Source organism: Anguilla anguilla, chromosome 10, assembly GCF_013347855.1.
Source record: "Anguilla anguilla isolate fAngAng1 chromosome 10, fAngAng1.pri, whole genome shotgun sequence".
Taxonomy (NCBI): Eukaryota; Metazoa; Chordata; class Actinopteri; order Anguilliformes; family Anguillidae; genus Anguilla; species Anguilla anguilla.
This window is the reverse complement of record NC_049210.1, coordinates 28,661,582-28,674,914: the sequence shown is the minus strand read 5'-3', so window position 1 is coordinate 28,674,914 and position 13,333 is coordinate 28,661,582. Positions and strand designations below refer to the sequence as shown.

General features: G+C 42.1%; 1 protein-coding gene and 1 long non-coding RNA gene across 4 annotated transcripts in view; both read right to left on the bottom strand.

The window, feature by feature from the left end:
* The window catches only part of cfap157 (cilia and flagella associated protein 157), a 129,997-nt gene that overhangs the window by 31,126 nt on the left and 85,538 nt on the right, over positions 1-13,333 (bottom strand). The window lies entirely within an intron of this gene.
* LOC118206703 lies at positions 2,842-4,773 on the bottom strand. 2 transcript variants are annotated; one of them, XR_004761234.1, is made up of 3 exons: positions 3,502-4,773; positions 3,237-3,373; positions 2,842-3,123 (listed from the first exon to the last, which is right to left on the bottom strand). It is a non-coding gene; the product is annotated as an uncharacterized LOC118206703 (long non-coding RNA). The 2 variants fall into 2 exon arrangements; XR_004761233.1 differs by having other exon boundaries at positions 3,237-4,773.

Genomic DNA, 13,333 nt, shown 5'->3' with positions numbered 1-13,333 from the left:
TGTACATTTATTCAATATTTAGTCCCAGATATTGACTGTAGAATGACACGGTATTATTTTTTAAAACTTTGTCTCGTTTATTTCGTTATTCAGTGTGGCTTCTTCTTGTTGTTTCGCACTTTAATATGACGCCGTTGGCACGTGAATGAGTACGTACTTCCGTTTTCACTTATCAGTTGACTAGGCAGTCCTTCAATGTGGCCCAGGACGCATTCGTGTACACACTGCTAAAAGAATGTGGCCATATGGGACACAGACCACCTTCGAATGTGGTCTGAGTGATCGGACCTCAATGCCTCCTCAATGCGTCTTGGGTGCATTCACACCTGTAGTTAGAGCTGTCCACTTGTGATCGGATCACCCAAGACGCATTTTAATGCCTGGTCTGAACAGGGCCTTTCACCAACAGCCTCACATGCAGACACAAATACAGATCTCACCCTGATCACAACAGGGTGAGAGCCCGCAAGGAGGAAAAATACAAAATATAAAATCAAATCAGAAATGATTTAAAATATAGTACTCTTTATCATTACTGCACAAACAAAGCTCCAATAAAGCGTGTGCTAAGCTTCCGCTACGAACACAAAACTATGATATACTGTATAGGTATACGGGAGTTTCCAAGCAGGGGCAAAAGTCATGATGGGTAGATCAACAAGAAGTTGGATAAACACAGTGATCCCCTAGGAACTGCTTTTGCCTCTATTATTGACTCTATTGGTTTTGTACAGAATGTTTGTGAGCCTACTCACTACTGTAGCCATACCTTAGATTTAGTTCTGTCCCATGGTATCAGTGTGGTGAAACTTACCGTCGCACCTCATAACCCTGTTCTATCTGAGAATTTCCTCATTACGTTTAATATCAAGGCATCCAACCCACCTGTATCAGAGCCTAGACACTACTACAGCCGATCATTAAACCCTGAGGTCATTCCAAAGTTTTTAAATATGCTTCTGAATATGCATTCCTCCCCATTGAATAAAAGGCTGATGATGAAGTATCACTGGACCAATAGACTAACCAGTTAACTCTTACTCTCAGAAACACACTTGATATAGTTGCCCCTCTAAAAAGAAGAAACTTTAGTCAGAAAAATCACACTCCTTGGTACAGTGACACCACCCGGGCTTTGAAGCAGTCCACAAGAAAATTGGAGCGAAAATGGTGGTCCGAATAAACTAGAAGTATTTCGTCTTACATGGAAAAATTGTCTCCTTCAGTACAAGGTCTTGCATCTGCTACTGTGGATATGCCTTTTTCTCAAAACTAATTGAACAAAACAAATATAACCCAAAATTTCTGTTTAGTACTGTGGAAAAAGTAACAAAAAAACAATCATCAGAATCTTCCGATTATAGCAGCCATGATTTTATGAACTTTTTCGATCAGAAAATTGAGGCTATTAGAGACCTGGGGCCGTATGTATCAAGTCGCTCAAAGTAAAAAATTAGTCTCAAGTGTAACTTAAGTCTAAGAATGGGTGACTTTTACTCCTACACTCAGATTTAAGAATAAAAGTGATTTATCAAATTTCTCTTGACTTAAGAATACTCTTAACCTGTCAGGTATTTAAGAGACCTCTGGGGCTCTCATAATTTGACTAGGAGTAGGCAAGATGGCTGAGCTGCGAGGACGGAGACGCGCACGCACCTTCCGAGACAGGAAGAATGTTTTACAAATGTTTGATGATGCACAGTTAATCAAACGTTATCGCTTAGGTCATCAGGGAATTATCTTTGTCACCGATCTTGTGCGGGATGTAATATCACCATCAACTTTGAGAAGTAGCGTAATTATGGCAGAGATGCAAGGCATTTTAACGCTGCGCTTCCTAGCCACAGGAAAAATGCAGTTATGCAATGCTGATGATTTGGGACCATCACAATCCACCATCAGCAGGGTAGTGGCAAAAACTGTGTCAGCCCTTGCAGCACCTCATATAGTGAGGAGGTTTATAGAATTGCCAGCCTCTCCTCTGTTAATCTGCCAGAAGCAAGCTGCATTCATGCGTCTAGCGGGCTTCCCGGGGTTGGTTGGAGTAATTGATGGCACCCACATCCGTATAATTGCTCCCAGCGTAGATTAAGAGACTTTTGTAAACAGGAAGAGGTACCACAGCATCAACACCCAGGTAGTCTTTGACGCAGATTACAACATTTTAGATGTTGTGTCCAAGTGGCCAGGATCTACCCATGACGCATGCATCCTGAATGAAAGTGGATTGCAACAGCTGTTTGACAGGAACATTGTTCCACCTCGGTGCCATCTCCTTGGAGATAAAGGCTACCCAAAACGACGCTGGCTTCTCACACCATTCCCAAGACCACAACCAGGGAAAATTACAACAGGTACAAATTAACTAAGCCTGTGAATTATAATAATGAATCATCTCACCATTATAGAGTTATTTTTGACGGTCATCTAAACATAATTGGACTTTTTAGGGCTCGCCAATGCACCCGAAGCGTTGTGGAGAGGGGCATCGGCCAATGGAAACGCCGGTTCCATGTCCTTCATGGGGAAATCCGCCAAACACCACAGAAGGCCAGCAATATTATAATGGCATGTGCAGTCTTGCATAACATATGCATAATGTGCAACATTCCTCTCCCCCCTGATGAGGGAGATCATAATAATGATGATGATGATGATGATGATGATGACGACCACCCTCCTAGCATCCCATTTGCCTCTGATGCCACTGTGTTTAGGCAGCACTTTGCCAACTTTCATTTTGGGTAAGAAATACATTTTTATTTTGCTCCTGTCGCACTCCCGCCCCCAATCTATTGATTATAAGTGCTGAGTGGATTTTTAAAAAAAGACAGCAATAGGCAAGATTTAATCTTTTTTATTTTTAGTTCATAATAATGCTCCTTCAGCCTTAAAACTTTTATGCTCATCCGCAACTCTTCTCTCTGCAGTGCATCCATGTCCTCCACCTCGTCCGGGTTGAGCCGTGGAGTGGCAGTGGCCAGTGGGGGCTCAGGGAGCAGGGGCTCTGGGCCTGCTGCTGGAGAGGGAATGCCAGATGGGCCTCGAAGCAGTGCTGTTGCAGCTGGGAGTTCCTCTACAGGCAGCTCATGAGGGGACGAAATGGTGTTTTCATCTGCATTACTGAAAAACAGAATTAATTTTGTTAAGTTAGTTGATTCTTGTGAATATACATTTGTATCAATAAAATAAGTATTGAGTATTGAGCTACAGTTCTTTTATAATAGCATGCCAACCTTACTACGGTCTGCAGTTTGAGTAGTGCAGCATCCTGACAGTCGCCCACTCCACTGATTGTGGCATTATTTTCTCAGAGGATGCGGAGAACTACTTCTGCCACTGCACTTAAAGGTTTAGGGGACAGGACCTCCACCTGAATAAAAAAATATAACTACATTAATGTTCATCAGCAATATGTAACAAACGTGTCTCATAAGTAAGTAGATATAAAGTAGATAAATAAATAAACAAATAGATACATAAATAACGTAGACTACGAACCAGTGCCAGATGTTGCCTTCTTGAAAGCGGAGATTTCCTGATGCGCTTTGGACAAAACATTGTGCCATTTCTTTTTGCATTCCTTCGAATGGTGGAGGAGAAGCTCGCATTAATGCTGTCTGCGATCTGCTTCCAAACTGCTTTTTTGTGTCGACTTGTAAGTGTGGGGCTAAATTTTCCCTTAATTATTTCCTTCTTTGCCTCCACCTCCTCTACCAACATCACCGTTTCTTCCACAGTCCAATTCGGCTTTCTTTTCACATCCATTTTGCTTAGACTAACATTAGACAACAAGGGAGCTTTCATAACGAGGGTGTGTTTAACTTTATTGAAAACTTCTGTTGACCCATCAATAGAACACAGATTTCCCAAAAGCTGATTGGTTCTTGTCTCTTAGCAATTTCGGCAATTGATGACATCATCTTAATCCTTTTGTTTGCAGCACCTGTGATTGTCGCAGAAACACACTTTGCGTTACTCTTGAGAATGTCTCAAGACTTACCTATGAGAAAGTGTGAGCTGCTTGATAACTATGTTTTACCGACCACTTTAAGCAAAGAATGCTTTCACTCCAAAGTAAGATCTTATGAGATTCTTAAGTGTAATTATTAAGATGTTTGATACATACGGCCCCTGATCTCCAAACTCCTCCATCATACATTACTCCTGCTAGTATAAATAAATAGCCCAGTGCTTGGTTACAACGGGAAGATATATAGACAGCAGCACTAAACTGTTTTACATGCATTAGCATGGATGAGCTATCTACACTACTTGTCCTCAAAACTGAATACCTGCTCGATCCGATTCCTACAAATTTGGTTAAAGAACTCCTTCCTGTATGAGGCCAGCACATGCTAAAAATCATTAAGACATCCCTAGTAACAGGATATGTACCTGAATCACTACAAGTGGAAATTATTAAGCAATTACCTGAGAAACCAAATCTAGAACCTAACAAAATGGAAAACTATAGACTTTTTCAAAATTATTAGAGAAAACAGTTACTAAGCAAATTAGTGCATACCTTGGCTCTAACGGTATTCTTGAAATATTCCAATCAGGGTTTAGACCCTACCACAGCACTGAAACCGCACTTATCAAAGTTACTCATGATTTACTATTGTCAGCAGACCGTAACTCTGTGTTGGTTCTTGTACTCTCAACCGGAGTCAAGTCAAGTTTATTGATCACATACACATTAGCATGGCAGTGAAATTCTTTGTTCCTGTTTGTTACTCTCTCATCCCAATGCAATAAACAATCAATCAATTGAATGATGATTATAATAGTTGTAATAATAGTAATAACAATAGCAATAAAATCATAGAATAAAATATAAAAAAGAATATAGTACATATATTACATACACACACATACATATATATATATATACATACATACATGCATGCACATACACATATGCATATACATACATATACACACCCAATATACACATATTTATGTAAGCGCGTTCACAATAAATAGGATTAAAAGAGTCTCATAAAGTCTGTGTATGTGCAGTTAAGTGCAGTGTAACTGAGGGGGAGGAAATGGGGGGAGGCTGGAAGGAGGCAGGGGGTGTGAATGGATGGAAACAGGGGGGTCTAAATGTAAATGGAATGCATTTATATAGCGCTTTTATCCAAACCGCTTTACAATTGATACCGACAACCCCCCGACTGCCAGACAACCGCTCTTACCTCCTGAGCTATGTCTCCCCTATAAGGGTCTAAGGGGACAGGGTCAGGTGTTGGTGGAGCTGAGCAGGTGTTGGGAGTCTCAGCTCAGCGTCCGGATGGCCTGGGGGTAGAAACTGTTCCTGAGGCAGTTAGTCTTAGCCCTGATACTGATATAGCCAGGCTTCCTCTTGGACTGCTTCCTACTGAAGAGACCATGGCTCGGGTGGCTGGGATCAGCAATGATCTTATTAGCCTTGGATATACATCTCTTGGTGTATATGTCCTCCAAGTTAAGCAGCATGCCACCTGTAAGCCGTTGGGCCGACCGCACCACCCTCTGAAGCTGCCGCTGATCCTGTTCAGTGCAGTTACCATACCAGGTGGTGATGCAGCTGGTCATGACGCTTTCAATGGTGCACCTGTAAAAGTTCCTCAGGACAGGTGAGGACATGCCAGACTTCTTCATCCTTCTTAGATTGTAAAGGCGCTGCTGGGATTTCTTCACCAGCGTGTCCATATGCCGAGACCACTTTGTGTCCTCCGAGATTTGGACTCCAAGGAACCTGAAGCTACAGACCCGCTCCACAGCTGCCCCATTGATGGTGATGGGTACATGCTCAGCCTTCTTCCTGAGGTCCAGGATCAGCTCCTTGGTTTTCTCCACGTTAAGCTCCAGGTTGTTCCCCTGGCACCACGTTGAGAGTACCATCATCTCGTCCATGTAGTCCGTGGTGTTGTTGTCGATTATCAGACCAATAACTGTCATGTCATTGGCGAACTTGATGATGGCATTAGCGCTGTGCCTGCCTGTGCAGTCGCTGATAACGATGGAATATAGGAGTGGGGTGAGCACACACCCCTGGGGGGCACCTGTGTTGAGGGTCAGGTAGAATGAGATGTTGTTGCCCACCTTTACCGCCTGAGGTCTTCCCGGTAAGAAGTCTAGGACCCAGCTGCAGAGAGTGGTGTTCACACCTAAGGCCGCCAACTTAGAGATGAGAATGGTGGGCACTATGGTGTTGAAAGCGGAGCTGTAATCTATGAACAGCATTCTCACACACACTTTTACCTCCAGGTGGGACAGTGCCTTATGCATCACAATGGCAATTGTGTCATCCGTGGACCTGTTGGTGCGGTATGCAAACTGAAGAGGGTCCATTGTGACTGGTAGGATGGAGCAGATGTGTTCTTTGATCGCCCTCTTAAAGCATTTCATGATGATTGGCGTGAGCACTACAGGTCTGTAGTCATTGAGGCATGTGACTTTGGCCTTTTTGGGGACAGGGATGATGGTGGATGTCTTGAGGCATGTCTTGAGTGCAGCTTTTCATACAATAGATCATGAAATTCTACCGGACAGACTCCAGGCCTGTGTTGAACTTCATGGACAGGCACTCACATTGTTCACATCATACTTATGTGACAGTAAACAGTTTGTTAAACTAACAGAAGAAGAGTCCTAGCTACTCAATGATGAACTGTGGTATTCCACAAGAATCAGTGCTAGGACCAGTACTTTTCTCACTATATATGCTACCACTTGGCAATATTATACGGGCACATGGTGTAGAGTTCCACTGCTATGTGGACAATAATACACAGATATATATTTTGATGAAGCTTGACGAAGCACTGCCTGGTTAGAGGCCTGCATTGTGATGGTTGTTTGGCTGAACAAAATATGGTTATTAAAGACCTTGGTGTTACCATTGATCCTGATTTAATCTTTGACACGCATATAGAAAACATATCCAGAACTGCTTTCTTTCAGTTACGCAAAACAGCTAAAATCAGGCACTTCCTGTCAGTGGGGACGCAGAGAAATTGATCCACGCTTTTGTTACATCTAGGCTAGATTACTGTAATGCCCTGCTTTCCAGCTGTCGTAATAACTTGTTAAAGAGTCTGCTCGTATCTTGACTAGGACTAAGAAGCGTGAGCACATTACCCCGGTGCTATCATTGCTTCACTGGCTACCCCTTAAGCATAGGACAGATTTCAAGGTTTTGCTTCTGACTTTTAAAGCTCTGCACAGACGTACACCAGTGTACATAACTAACCTGCGCCTACCTTATAAGCCTATGAGGTCACTTTGTTCTCAAGACGCAGGCTACTTAGTAGTCCAAAGAATTTCTAGAAGCCTAAAAGGTGATTGAGCCTTCTCCTACAGAGCCCCACTACTGTGGAACACGTTTCCAAAATTTATAAGGGAGTCAGACACAGTCTCAATATTTAAATCTAGATTAAAAACGCATCTTTATGCTCAGGCTCATAATCAATTATAGTCTGGAGACAGGGTGGGAGAAGCCTGTAGCCATAGAGCATTGTGGGGTGGCATCCTTTCCTTACTGTCACCTGTCAATCATTTGTGACCCCACTTTACATGGGCTGGCTCTGGATAGGCGGGTATATTTGTTCCCCCCTCATGACTGCATGGGCTCTCGATCCCTGTCCTAGTAGCTATGCAGCCATAGACTATTCCTGGCAGGGCCCCAATTGTAATTGTAATCTATTGCACATTCCCTAATCGCCATTTCTACTTTCTTCCCCACGCTGCCGGCGGGGCTTTTGCCCCAAATTTTGAGAGTGCTGTCATCTGGACTCCCCCACCACTGCGGTCCAGCCCCTCTTTCTTCATCGCCTCCACCCTGCCCACTTCCGTTGCTACCTGCTGCTCCCCACCACCGCCACTCAGCCACATAATCTGAGCCGCAATGTGAACATATGTAAACTGACTGACCATGTTGGTCACCAATCTACACCATGAGCCGAGCAGAGGAGGATGGGTTTCCCCCTTGAGCCTGATTCCTTCCGAGGTTTCTTCCCATCTGCCACAGAGAGATTTTCCTTGCCACTGTTGCTTTAGGCTTGCTCCTCTGGGGGTTTAGGCCAGGGTTTTCAGTGAGCGTATTGTGACAATTGCTGTGAAATACACTATATTAATAAAATTTGATTGATTGAAGTTGCTTGTTTAGAAAAACCACACTTTTCACGTTTGACATTCTATTTGCGTGCATAGAAATAGTCGTTTTCTAATGTGCTCATGAAAGTGTGTTCAGTTCAACGGGAAATCATGCATAATGAATAATGACTTCTCCTAGCTGGTATGCAAAGAGCAGATTGATTGTATAGAGATCAGAGAGTGATTTTATCATGTTATAACTGTAGTATTAGCAGTTGTTTGACTTCTTGCAGAGATATTGGATAAAAATACCATAATAATCAACCCGGGATTATCTATTGTTATCTCTAGTGTAGAGATTCATGTCTGAAATCTGGTTGTGCACAGCAGCAATTTTCTTCACATGGTCCAATTTTTCTTATGATCAATAAAGATCAAAACCTACAATGAATTTACCCCACCAAAATAAATTTAAAAATTAATGTCCAGGAATTTATTAGTTTCTAGGTCTAGCTTATACTAAATGTTGGAGCATTTCTGCAGGCATTTTCTTCCATTTAGCAAGAAGAGCGTTAGTGAGGTCAGGCACTGACTGGCCGTGACACTCTATTAGCCCAACACCTGGCTATTGACTGGTAGTGGGGTGTGAAGAAAATGCCACAAATGGCCTGTATTTAAGTCAAACAGTAAACTGTCCTACATTTGAAGTCATTCTGTTAGACTTATATAAACCAAAACCAGGTCACTCATGAAAAAACGTTATTGAAATTTTAATACCAAAAAAGGTTGTTGTTTTGCAAAACGAAACTTTATTTTGCAATGTCGAAACAGAAAACTCATCTGAGGGAATATTTCTGAGGACAGTGAAAACAGCTTTGTTTTCATAGCACATCTCAAAATAATAATATTATTATTCAGTATGATTATAAATAAGGAGTAGGCCTGATTTTGAATAATAAATGTGTCATGTGAAATTGTGTAATGTGTTTGACATGTTGATGGGGATGGGGTATTTGTCTCAAACTTCAATCAAGGGACCTCAGTCAATGGATTAGTAAACTAGATGGCTAATGTAGCTATTTTCTACAATCTTCCAGACCTACTGCTGCCAGAGGTGGCAAAAGGAGAGCAAAAAGAGGGGGAGGAGGAGAGGGAGAGGCAAGAGGGGGGTGAGTGAGAGGGGGAAAGGGAGCTGATTTCAGCTCATTGCTTCCACCAACATATAGTATACACCATATCGTATTTTACACCTGTAGGGACAATAGAATTACATTTCCCTATATTTTATAGGAAATGCAGGTGATGTCAACAACACTGTCCCAGCTTGACATTTGGTTACAGTGAACCAATCCTGTAACCCAAAACACGTAACAGGCTATAAAACTTAAAACCATTGTTTCTTACCTCTTACCTTTTGCCATCGCCACAAGCGGAGCTTGTTTGAATTTGGAGTGCTAAGACGACCAGTGATCTCTTCAACTTTTGCCAAAGTTACCCATCCCTGGACAAAGACCAGAGACACCAGTGACCCAGGGGCGAACCTGGACAATATATCACCTCCTGGGCCCTGCGTTCCATGCTGCCAAGGCAGTGTGAACATTCCTCGTCAGCAAAACCAGCTTATCCAAGGAGCAAGTGATTCTGTGTGTTTCTATTTGTCCCCTTTCTTCCTGATCATTCGAATAAGTTGTTAGTTGGGTAATTATGTGGATTGGTTTGCTGTCTATAGCTGCATAGTGCAATAACACACACGGTCTCTTTTCTTCCAGCTAACTTTCCAACTCCAACTCTAACAAACTAACAATCACAATATAGTCAGTATTTGCTAAACAACCCAATGTTACATGTATAGCTCATGAGCAACACATTAAATTTGCCTCTGTCCAGAGACAAAGGGCATGAGTGCACACGTACATGCACTGACACACGCATGCATGCATAACTCTCCTATGTTTCTCCTTTTTGGCTTTCCCAGTTAGCCTATTAGGTTAGTCAATGTATGTTCTGTATTTTCATGGCTGTTTAATAAATTATATTAAACCTGGTTTTGATGTTACATGAACATGAGAACCAAACCAAACAGTCTTACCAAGAAATCCTTTCATCCCTCTGGTTATCTATTAAATCTTTGATTTAATTATATTTGACAATTAATATTGGTCATTATAATTATCAATTGAAATCACAAATTTATGATTTGATATTTTAGATAATTGTAATTTTATGAGACTGATTACTTATTGCAATTTTTACTACACCTAAATAATTGGTGCTGTATAAGGATTGTTAAGACAGACATGTTTCAACTATCTATCCTCACCATTTTGGAATTAGTAGACATATATTCCCTATGCACCTCTAAAGACCCGTGATATAATTTGGTTAACAATGCTTAGGCCTGCACAAATCACACTGTATTCTATGTTAAGGTTGAGAGTTCACATACAAAACTTCCATATATCATGCTAAGTACTAAAAATTGGGAAAATTGCAGAATTAGCAAAAATGGGGAAAGTCATAGAACTGCCTGGCACTGATATTTGACTCATGACTTCCGTGACAAACACCCAGCCTTACTATAAATACACAACTAGGAAGAAAGTCCTGATCACCATCATGAATTCATACGCTGGCTACAGTGTAGCTATCGAGCCTCTCCTGAATATTCTAGTTACATCAACACTGAACTACCTAAATAGTTTGGTGTATATACTGTATGTGCCATATTTATTCAATTTTCTAGTTTCCACAAAGTATCTCATCACTTAGGCACTCAATTGAATAAAGTTTTGCTATTATTTTGTTACGACCTTAAGGAAAACATACTGTGAGATGATTTTGAACCAAGATCAAATAAAATTTCATACTAAGTTATGCAAGTGGGTGACAGAGCGCCTAGCACAACACTGGCTTGCTACTTGATGAGAACGAGAGGGACAATGTATGGGTTATATATGTACTGCTTAATAATCTAATTATGAATGAAAAACATCCAACAAAAATGAGTGAGTACGCTTTTTTAGATTTTTTGGCAATATATAGTATAAGTGGGATAATCCACAATTTATGCAATTAAATGATACCAATGCACGTGCCTTGGGTGGCTATTTGCCTCATCGTTGTGCAATAATATCATATAACTGCAACACCTCCTTGTGGATTATCCCTTTTGTAACTGTGCAATTAAAAGTGTATACACAGTGTGAGTGTGGAAAATTCAAAATACAGACAGACAGTTTTTTCCCACTATTTATGTCCTTGAAGATCCACACATTTCATTATGATCTATGTTAGGCTGTCACTTTCAGTAGTCTGCAGATGTAAGCCTTATGACGTGACTCAAAAATTATGTCAGCTGTCAAAATTTGTGCATGCATTATCAAAGCTTTTTGTGCAACTATGTATTTTGTTGCTGACAAGTCAAGTTAGCCAGCATGCTAAAATACAGATGTCCTTAGGTAAATACTTTGCCTGAGGAGGACATGAAAAAGGGCTAATACCAAGAAGGAAGACATACAGAACAGGATTATACAGATGAGCCATCAGCTAAAAGAAAGAAATCAGCCTTCAAACAGCAATACTGTGAGTCCTACATTAAATATGGATTTGTGTGTTGTCTGTGGGGTAAAACCGCCAAATAAATCAATTAACCCTGGTGGAAATTCCATCTTTGCTCCAACATGGTTTTAAGCTGGTCCAGCAGGTTTTAATGTCTTTTTTTATGTTGCAATCACCTGACAGTCTGGTATTCTTCAAGATTATTTCTGCAGCTTTCGAAATTAGTTTGCGGCCTACTTAGTTTGCTAAAGCAGAGCAGACATCCCTATCCCCAGTGAATTCCTCCAACTCATACCAGGGGATCCCAAGGTGAACCCAGGCCCATTGAGAGATATAATCTCTCCAGCATGACTTAAGTCTACCTCCTGGGTCTCCTCTCAGCCGGATGTTCCCAGAACACCTCCAAGGGGAGGCACCCCAGGGGCAGCCTTATCAGATGCCAAAACCGGGGCGACATAGCTCAGGAGGTAAGACCGATTGTCTGGCAGTCTGAGGGTTGCCGGTTCAAACCCCGCCCTGGGCATGTCGAAGTGTCCTTGAGCAAGACACCTAACCCCTAACCCCTAACTGCTCTGGCGAATGAGAGGCATCAATTGTAAAGCGCTTTGGATAAAAGCGCTATATAAATGCAGTCCATTTACCAAAACCACCTCAACTGACTCCACTCAATTCAAAGAAGCAGTGGCTCTAATGTGAGGTCCTGCCAAACGGCTGAGCTCCTCACCCTATCAAGGACTGTAAACCCCACCACTCAGTGGAGAAACGCATTTAAGCTTTTTCCTTTTATTCACACTCTCACTCTTTTGATTATTACACATAGCTTGTGACCATAGACAAGAGTATTGAGGAAGATCAACTGGCTTTTCCTTTTGGTGCAGCTTCTTCTTCACCACCACCGTCCAATACAATGCCTGCATTACTTCGGTCGCTGCACCTACATGGCGGTCAACCTCCCTATCCCTTTTACCCTCACTCGTAAATAAGACCCCAAGATATTTGAACTCCTCCACCTTTGGCAGTTGCTCCCCTCTCTGAACTCACTGAACGGGACAAACTAACTTTTTCCGGGAGAGGACCATAGCCACAGGCTTGGAAGTGTTGATCCTCATCCCAACCGCATCACACTCAGCTGCAAACCATTCTAGTGCACATTGAAGGTCACAGTACAATGAGGCCACCTCTATGTCCAGAAACCAGACACACTCCAGACCTCGGCTGCACCTTGAGATTTTTTCCATGAATACGAGGAACAGGAAAGGAGATGAGGCGCACCCTTAGTGGAGTCTGACACCCACACTGAACGAGTTAGACTTCATGTCTATAATGCAAACTCAGCTCTCGCTCCAAATGTACAGGGACCAAATGGTTCACAGTAGCAACCCCAGCATCCCATTCTCCTGCAGCACCTCCCACAAGATACTCTATGGAATACGATCATATGCCTTCTCCAAATCCACAAAACACATATAAACCACATGTAGACTGGATAAGCACATTCCCATGCCCCCTGAAATATCTGGGAGAGAGTTCCTCAAAGTGTTCCTTCCACCTGCCGATAATATCTCCAGTTGAGGTCAGAGTTTCACTATCTTTGCGAAGAACAGCCTTGATAGTGCCCCACTTTCCCCTCCCGAGATGTCAAATGGTTTTCCAGAACCACTTTGGGACCAACTAAAAGTCCTACTCTTAG